The 10,046-nt window shown below is 43.4% G+C and overlaps 1 long non-coding RNA gene across 1 annotated transcript in view; it reads right to left on the bottom strand.

Annotated features, from left to right (window-relative positions):
- LOC106808677 overlaps positions 1-3,945 on the bottom strand; it is a 5,499-nt gene extending 1,554 nt beyond the window's left edge. The window contains exon 1 of the long non-coding RNA XR_001393799.1: positions 3,869-3,945. This is a non-coding gene — a long non-coding RNA (uncharacterized LOC106808677). The remainder of the gene's footprint in view (positions 1-3,868) is intronic.
- Positions 3,946-10,046: the final 6,101 nt, after the last annotated feature.

Here is a 10,046-nt window from a genome sequence, read left to right on the forward strand (position 1 = left end):
ATTCACATATATTATTTATATATGGAGAGCTAGTGTGTATGTATTATTGTTTATTATATATTATTGATTATTATTATTTTATTATGCGTGTTGTCTATGTATATTATATACAGGCTCAGCGGTGCTGACGTAGAATATAGCCCAGCGAGGTCCTTCAATACATTCTTTAACCTACCTACAGGTGGCGCACAGTCTGTCAGACTAACCTTCATGCATGTCATCGAATGTAAACCTATGAATGGTAAACACTTAGTTTACTCTCACTCGTCTCAAGGAGTTGTACAACTATTTACGGTCGTCGTAAGAAATAACGTTCCTCATGGCAAACCCGTAATCGGTAGCAGTACATGCTGACATGGACTAATCTATAGCGTAATCGTGCTGTACTGTTTAAGTCCGTTAGCAACAGTTTAACTCATTACTCACTGAACAAGTATCATTTGATGGGCCCAGCCAGCAGTACGGATTAAACAGGTTGCCGGGGCGGAGCATATCAATGATATATGTTGGGCGCCCATCACCCGCCCCCTCTCCCTATAAGCATATAATGTTTTTGTTAAAACTAGTATTAGTGAGATAATTATAAGCAAATTAATGTTGAAAAATGGAAAGCGAAGACGTCTTCTAAACATAATTAGTAGAGTTAACATTTAAAAAAAATTCACATTTTGACAAAATTGGTAGATTTTAACACCCACTTAGGCCACTGCTCACCTTAAAGATGAATAATAATTCCTAGCTGCTGCAATGTACACGACAAAACACGGAGAAAATGAAAACAAGTAAGAAAGCAAAAAAACAATTGTAGTCATTATGAAAAGGCGTTAGGCCGGACCCAAGAATATACTTTGGAAAATAATACACCTGTATATTTTTTTTTGTGGTCACAACACTTGGGGCGGGTCCGACTTGTAGGGCCGGGGCAATTGCCCTTTGCCCCATCTGATAATCCGCTACTGGCCCAAGCCGCTTACCTCATGAGAGGTGTGGCAATGCCATATTTCTCCGCCGGCTAGTGGTTTCAGTATTACTTCATACTTGGTATCCAGTCGGACAGTTGATGCAAGTGTAACTGAAATGATATGGAGGATGGACAAAATATGTGTATCAACACTGTTCCGTCTCTGTTGAATGAACTAGTACTAGCCAGGTATTGTGATGGTTACTAGAATTATGGTGGGAATTAGAGTTTATTCACGCGCTGCTTCGCTTTTTAAGTTTTAGTTATGCCCATTACAAATTGTGTATTTGATGCTTTAAGCCTTTAAATTATTATTATAATTAATGACTAGCTAATAGTGTGAAATTAAGTAAGGATAGAAAATACTAGACTGGGTAAAGAGTTAGGACAGGATAGCCGTAGAGAAAGTAAGGAGTTGCATGGTTAGAGCAATCAAGGATGACTATATTAGAAAGCATAGGTATAAGATAATGAAGCCATCTAGGGCAGGTGGGAAAAGCTGAGAAGAGGGTGGCATGCAGACTTAAATGGGTAAAGGCATAAAGTAGAATGACTGGAAGAAGAAATGATACAAAAGAGAATGGATTGACTAAGATGACGTGGGTATAGAGTAGCTATTGGAGAGAACTAGGGGAAGAGTAGACTGTATCATGTTATGGAGCAGCTTGAATTATAGCGTGTATAGCATAAAGGTAGGTAATATATAGGAGTGCATGGAAGAAGAATGGATCTAGGTAGATTAGCTAGCAAGGTGTAGAGGAAGCTACAGGCAAGAGTAGTCCTGCCTAATCATCTATATATTTACCCCCTCACTTACTTTCCTTTATCAGTTTTCTTATGGAATTCAGCATGCCAAATGGGTTCCTCTCGTCTATGGGTTTCTCCACTACCTGTATGTATAGGATTATAGCAGTACCGGTTATAGTATAGCAGTGTACCGGGTATGTTATAGCAGTGTACCGGTACCGTTACGTACGTCGTACGGGTTACCGGACGTTGACGTCCGGTGTACACAGAGCGTACCGGGGGATATAGTATAGCAGTCGCCTGCATGACCTGTACAACTGATAATACCTAAGCTGCTTGGTTCAGGCTTTAGCCACATAGCCTTATCAAGTTCGCTACATATGTTTACACATACCTGATTTAATGACTATTATGTTGGATTCAGAGACTAAGTTAATTGCGTTTGCATGATTCTCAGACTTTGAGGAAGGTACGGAGGTGTGCCAGAACTTGCCACATGTACAATGCTCTGCTATCCATCGAAGTGGAGCCATTAGCATTCTTATGCCAAAAAGGTTACATTAATATTCTCTTGATGCTATTGTGTTGACATTGCAGTCCGTGACGAGGTTAACTACTACAGCATCTCAGCTAGTGGTGTTTCACGATTGTAATTAGTGTACTTGTGATGATCGCATCCACGACTTCAAGCAGCGAATCAAATTACCTTTAAATAGTAAGGGCTTTATTAAGACTGTGACGACTTTTACACCTTTTCGTAGCGTGAATCACAGCCGCATAAACCATAATGCGTAGACAGGTCGGCGTTTAGCGGAGACTGTAAGTGCCATTAGAAAGGAATTCTTACTGAAAAAAGTGCAGTCGACCTTAAACTGGGTCCGCCGTCTTTTAATGTTAAAAACCAGGCATGAGAGTTAGTCAATTCAAAAGGTGACTAGCGAGTCTGGTACACATATGCTCAGAAGTTTTAGATAATTATAATATGCTGCAGGGGGTGTGGGTCTATGTACATAGAACTGCACCATTAATCAAATGTTCTTATTGCTTAACATAGTAAAAGCTCTCTCTCTCTTCCTCTCCCTCTCCCTCTCCTCTCTCTCTCTCTCTCTCCTCTCTCTCTCTCTCTCTCTCTATATACTATATATATATACTATATATTATGTAACCAGCAGTGATATTGGACAAACTAATACGCGTTTGGCTATAAGGTAATGTACTTATTAACTACACAAGGTGCCAGTTACTGTAGCATTCGTCAACTTTGCATAATCGATGGTCGGATTATGCCTTTAAAGCATCAAATACAAATTTGTAATGGGCATAACTAAAACTTAAAAGCGAACAGCGCGTGAACAACTCTAATCCATAATTCTAACCTATCACAATACCTGGCTAGTACTAGTTCATCAACAGAGACTGAACAAGTGTTGATACACATATTTGGCCATCTTCCATATCATTTCAGTTACACTTGCATCACTTCCACTGGATACCAAGTATGAAGTAATACTAACACTAGCCCGGAAAATATGGCATTGCCACACCTCTCAGAGGTAAGCGGCTGGGCCAGTAGCGGATTATCAATGGGGCAAAGGGGGCAATTGCCCCCGGCCCTACAAGTCGACCGGCCCTAAAGTGTTGTGACTCCAAAAAAAAATATACAGTGTATTATTTTTTCCAAAGTATATCTTGGGCCGGCCCTACGACTTTCATATGACTACAATTTGTTTTTGCTTTCTACTTGTTTTCATTTTCTCCGTGTTTTGCGGTGTACATTGCAGCAGCTAGGAATATTATTCACTTTAAGGTAGCTAGTGGCCTAAGTGGGGTTAAAACTACCAATTTTTCAAAATGTGATTTTTTTTAAATGTTAACTCTACTAATTATTTTAGAACGTTTCCTTTCCATTTTTCAACATTAATTGCTTATAATTATCCACTAAACAGTTCTAAAAACATTATATGCTTATGGGAAGGGGGCGGGTGGATGGGCGGCCCAAATATATCTTGATATGCTCCCGGCCCAGGCAACTGTTAATCCGACGCTGGGCTGGGCCCTCAAATAATTACTGTTCAGTGAGTATTAATGAGTTAAACTGTTGCTACGGACTTAACAGTACAGCACGATTACCTATAGATTAGTCCATTCACCTGTACCTACCAATTACGGGTTTGCCATTAGGACGTTATTGCTTACGACGACCGTAAAAGTTGTACAACTACTGAGACAGTGAGAGTAAACTAATGTTTACATCGATGACATGCATGAGTTAGTCTGACGACTTGTGCGCCACCTGTAGGTAGGTAAAGAATGTATTGAAGGTACCTCGCTGCTATATCTACGTTAGCACCACTGAGCTGTATATAATAACATAGACATACACGCATAATAATAATAATAATAATAATAATAATAATAATAATAATAATAATAATAACAATAATACATACACACATATATAATATAATATATGTGAATTTAATCAATTTATACAGCTCAGTGGTTACTGTGGGAGTTTGTGTCAAGTTGTCAACGGACGTGAAGCGAGGTTTCAAATGGTCATTTCAAAGTGCCACTCGTCTCCTCTCTTCGATATAAAGGAATTATGTAGAGCTAACTACAAGTTGGTAGGAGTGTACGTAGTATGATATATTTATAACTATATAAAAATAAAAAATAATAAAAAGTAACAAAAAAATGCATCGTAAAATTTGAAATGACATCGTGCGGGTGTACGAAATATTCGTTAATGATTCGTGAATTACTCGTTCGTTTAAACCAGAGGGCTGTTTGTGTTCTTGGCAACAACAAGGGTTTAAATATCAAGAACGTTTCTTTCATTGCTTCTTCCAGACCCAAATGCCTTGCAGCACCACTATAGGCGGTTTGATGTGCATGCCTCATGCCCATCTCATGACAAGCATGCGCATATGCACGCGCGCGATACGCACGCACGAGAAAATAGATGTACACACGCACGCGTAAATACACGGGCACGTGTACGCTGGATTTTGAAACAAAATTCTGGGAGAGGTCCCCCCAGACCATCCTTCATGCTTCACGCTTTAGGCGCTCGCGAAACACTTCCTCTATTTAAAATCTTGCCATGTTACAATGTAAATTAAAGGTGCACTGCATCATGTACATGATCATTGATGGACACTCATACGGAATTATACACATACGCGCTACCTATTGAACACAGAACACGCACAAAGCGCGCTAAAAAGAAAGGATACGAGATCAAGTAAATGTAGTTAAGAAGGCAAGCAAACAAGCAAACGACACACGCACGCAAGCTAGCAAATACAGTGCATATTAGCATCTTAAGAGTTTTCCTTACAGCTTTTAAAGAAATGTCAAATGATCCCTTGCCCTATATATGATGATAAAATTAAAACTGCGAATAGGGGTGATGAAGAAATTGTGTTTAATAAGAGTTAATAAGAAATTAAGAGTTTCTGAATGCGGATCACGCAAACGTGAGGGAGAAATAATAAATAAACTGGTTGCGGATGAAAAATAAGCTGGTGCTTAGGTGAAGAGGTGCTGCCACCGTTTATCTCATTTTGCATAGTTTATCGGCAACAAGATCAAGATGTATCGCACATTTTACAAACACGTTTACACACACTTAGTCGTTTCTTAAACATCGTAAATATAAACGAGAAATACTGCGAGAGAAAGAGAGCGAGAGAGAGAGAGAGAGAGAGAGAGAGAGAGAGAGAGAGAGAGTCTGGCAGGCAAGGCAGACAGAGAGAGAGAGAGAGAGAGAGAGAGAGAGAGAGAGAGAGAGAGAGAGAGAGAGAGAGAGTCTGTCGCTTTCTCGTTAATCATTAACCACGCCACCATTCTCAACTGTGGTTGATTATCGATCATTGATTATTTATGATTTATTATGATTTATTATTTTATTTTATTGTTATTATTTATTGATTATTTATCGATCGCTCACAGCCACACGCACCGACGTCATCGCAGCCCCGCAGCGTCGGCAGCGGCGTCGGCGGCTGCACCTGAAACGTGATATCCGTCGGCAGCGAAGTCTGTTTCTGCAGCATAACCCGCCGGACATCCGGCTCCTGGCTCCAGACGCCGTCGTCATCGCCATCGTCGTCGGCGTCATGGTCGATCCGCAGTTGCGCCTGATTGGAGAGTTACGATCACGTGATCACCGACGCGTGCGTGTTGTCAATGTGAAAAACGTGTGCGGTGCGCATGCGCAGGCCGCGATGGCAAGATTAGCATGCGAAACATCACGCGAACACAGCACAGCAAGGACTGAATCACGTGACTCAATCTTGAGTGCAGACAATGTTGAACTAATATAGGTAGACAATATATATATATATATATATATATATATATATATCATATGATGACATCATATGGAATTTTTCGAGAATTCTCGTGAATACCAGCGTAAAGTTTACAGCGCAATATATTTACAGTGATACTTTACGTTGCGTACGAAAGTTGCTAGCTCTCTACCGCAGCAACCGAACAGGTTGCATATCGCGTATCTAGCCACATTGAAACGTATCTCACTGGCTAATCTTTCACTTTGAATGGAGGCGAGACGGTTGTTGAAGCGGTAACATCCCAGTTGGCCTACTCCCATTTCGCCTACACCCATATTTCGCCTACGTCCCATTTCGCCTACTCTCAGAATCGGTAATATTCCCATTTCGCCTACTCCCATTGTTTCATTTTAATGCTACTGTATTTTCTATTTTTGTCAAATTGCGTTCTCATTATGTGTACCTATGTTTTCTTCTGGTTCATGTAGTCTATGTATGCAAATCAAAACCATATTTTATTATTTATAAATGATTATTTAGTGAACAAACCGATCGTAGACGAAATGGGAATGGCGTAGACGAATTGGGAGTAGGCGAAATGGGAATTTTGCTGTAGGTAAAATGCTAATTTTATCGTAGGCGAAATGGTGAGTAGGCCAACCGGGAATAAACCGTTAAAGCCCCTTACGTCCGCTAGACGACATTCCTGACCTCCAAACCCTGACATATCGAATTTACTCGTTTTTTACATATTAAAAGACCTCGTTTTTCTGCTTCGCATCAATTGTGCTGCACGCCTGATAAAAATCACGTCTTAGAACACATAAATACCGATAAATAGAAAAATCTGATTTAAATGGATGTTGTAGTGAAACAGCGAGTGTGTGGACGGCCCACCTATCGAAATACTCGTCTCCTATTGGCTGATGCCGCGTACAAATAAGTTGCTCATTTTTAAAATCGTCTTCGAGGGGCTTTAAGCGAATCGCCTAACCTTACGTTGACCAGTCCAGTAGATATGATGGAGTGCAACCTAAAATGAGTAGCTACCATTACTAGACTGGGACAGGTAGATGAGAACTCATGACGAAATAATTGCACACATTGTCGTTAAACGCATTTCGTGTCGACAGTGAAACACCATCGGTGAGAGCTTTCGAAAATATTTTATATTCAATTTCCTACCGGAGGCGTTAGTGAGCACTACCATATTTGGCTAATCCATGCTTCGACGCCCGAACCACACAAATAACACACACAATATAGCGCACCCCCCATTTGGCATGAGACGCACTTGTAAAATGCTGCCGAATTCACCGGCAAAATGCATCTTTTAAACTAAATCTAAATGAGCTAATCTTGATATACGACTTCTGGTCGAATGAACGTACATAACACCGCACCTATTCTTTACTCTGTTTGCACCACGATTGGAGCAGAACGAGTTCTTACTCATCCTCGCTTTCATCCTATTCATCTTTCCCCAATTCCCACCCATTCACTATGACTGCTAATTGCCGGCAATTTAAAGCAAAAGCAATCGGTCGATGTCGGTACATAACAGCACATAGGCCATACAGGCCATAGCTGCACCCCTATTTCTGTCTGTCCGTCTGTCTGTCGAGCAGATATATACCGCGGTTTCATATTTACAAGTCGTGACGTCATTTTATTAATACGCGATCGCGAGCGACAGAAATCATATATAACTAGCGCATGCGCAGCACTGCGTAAGTAAAGATTCCCCCCTCACCCCGGCTTACATGTAGTCAGAGCACGTATACCATATATGACGTACGGGCTCTGACGTAGTATATACACGGAAACACAAAAACAAGTGAGCCGTACGTTCCTGACAGCTCTAACAGATAGAACTCGCAGCAAGAGGTTTCGAATCACAGCATGCAGCAATAGTTCCAGGACTTCCAGGAATAACAACAACGCGACTTCGTAATAACATGATCAGTCCGAGACCCTCTCCGCTAAAATAAAAGTTCGCTGCCATGGCAACGCAGCAGACGAACTGGTCACTTTAACGACTCCCGTCGTCACCATTCAACGACACTCACGGAGAGAAAAACACGAGTTATACACATATTTACCAAAATATTCACGCGCGTGAACACCACCAGGTGGCGTTCGTAGTCAGGGGCGGTCTGATGCACACCCTAACCTTCTAACACGTTTAGAAAGAAGCTGCCTTCACACGCTGCGCTCTAGATACGTTGCCTAGGCAACAGTCCCGCAGCGTGGGGGTGCCGTGATGCGAGGAGCGCGCGTGCGTTGGCATGTACAAATGGATGGACACTCGCGACGACACGCGGCGTCATCACAACGTGCGTAGGTGGTCGCTGTATGACGTCATCACAACGTGCGTAGGTGGTCGCTGTATGACGTCATCACAACGTGCGTTGGCGGCCGCCTGTGGTGTGACGACATCACAACACGGTGCCGTCCACGTGCAGGTGGTGGGCGTAGTCGCGGTGCCGCAGCACGGGCGAGTGAGGGAACGACAGACTGCAGCTGCTGCTACTGCTGCTGCTGCTGTTCGCGTCCTGCGCGGCGGCGGCAGCACCGTCGCCCGCGGTCGGCCAGCAGTACGGCACGGCAACCGCGCAGTATCCGCCGCCAGGCGGCGCCAGCAGAGTGGCGCCCTCGTCGATCGACGAGCTGTCAGCGGCGGCGGCTGCAGGTGGCTCCACCTGGCTGTCGCTGGAGGTGTTGCTGCGGTTCGAGGAGCGATGCGATCGACTCCAGCGCTGCCGCCGCGCGCTCGCCGACAGCTGCGCCGCCGCCGTCACGTCGGGCGCCACCTGGCGGCCGCAGCGCGCACTAGTGTCCGCCGCGTCGGCGGGAACGCGCACCTCTCCGCGATTCACTTCAGGGGTCCCGTTCACCCGCGCCGACTCAAACATGGCCGCGTCGGGATCGCACCGAGGTCGCGGCGCGGTGTCGCCGCCAGGGGGCGCCGGTGCGTCGATGAGCACGCGCACGGTGGGCACGGATATGCTGTGGTTGTGTCGTTGGACACAGATGTTCGGGTAGTGACCGTCGGCCGGCCGCGGTGACCGCGTGACGTCAGCTGCCGCACGCACGGGGTCGTAGCTACCGTAGCGCCGCGGCGGCGATGTGGGGGCGGCGCTGTAGGGGGCGCCACTGTCTGACGACGGCCTCAGCTGCACGTCCGAGTCAAATGACTGGCATTCTAGAGGAAAGTTCGCATTAGATTATATCAGGAGTTAATGAGACAAAATTGACTGGTGATATTTCTGTACGTATTTGTGCCGCGCGTTCTGCTGTCGTTGTTATCGCTATACAGAGAGAAATAGAGAGAGAGTGAGAGAGAAAGAAAGGGAGAGAGAGAGATAGATAAAGAGAGAGTGAGTGAGCGAGAGAGAGAGAGAGAGAGATAGGTTATATATATATGTAAATAATTTATATAATATATAATATATATATATATAAATATATATAATATACTCCATATTTAATATTCTTATATATATATATATATATATATATATATATTTATGTATAATTATATATATATATATATATATATATATATATATATATATATATAATGTACCCCCATTATTTCATACTGATGTATGGGTACGTTTATATATTCGCAATGATCTGGCCTGATCTAATAGAATGTTGCTGAGTTTATGCAGCATTCCTATCTGAGAATAAATACTATCAGGAGTAATAAAGACAAAGTTTGACTTTATTAATTCCTGATAGTATGAGCTGCGGTGTCAGCACTGCGATATCTGCCGGCAATATAACGCACGCCTGTGTATTGGTTACGTCATCGACTGCAGGCAATGACCGCCACAGGAAATTGCGTGCTCTCTTGGCCTGCAAGCCTCGTTGCTTTCATCACGCGGTGAGCCATTGACCCGACAATACTTGATGTGACTCTATGATACAGCGGGGAAGAATTAGTAGATTAGTATTGCGATGGAAATTTGCACAGACTAGTGGTGGGGGGTGGGGGGGGGGTTGTCGCGTGCGAGCAATGCAGGAACGCC

Source organism: Priapulus caudatus, unplaced genomic scaffold (assembly GCF_000485595.1).
Source record: "Priapulus caudatus unplaced genomic scaffold, Priapulus_caudatus-5.0.1 Scaffold295, whole genome shotgun sequence".
NCBI classification, from domain to species: domain Eukaryota; kingdom Metazoa; phylum Priapulida; class Priapulimorpha; order Priapulimorphida; family Priapulidae; genus Priapulus; species Priapulus caudatus.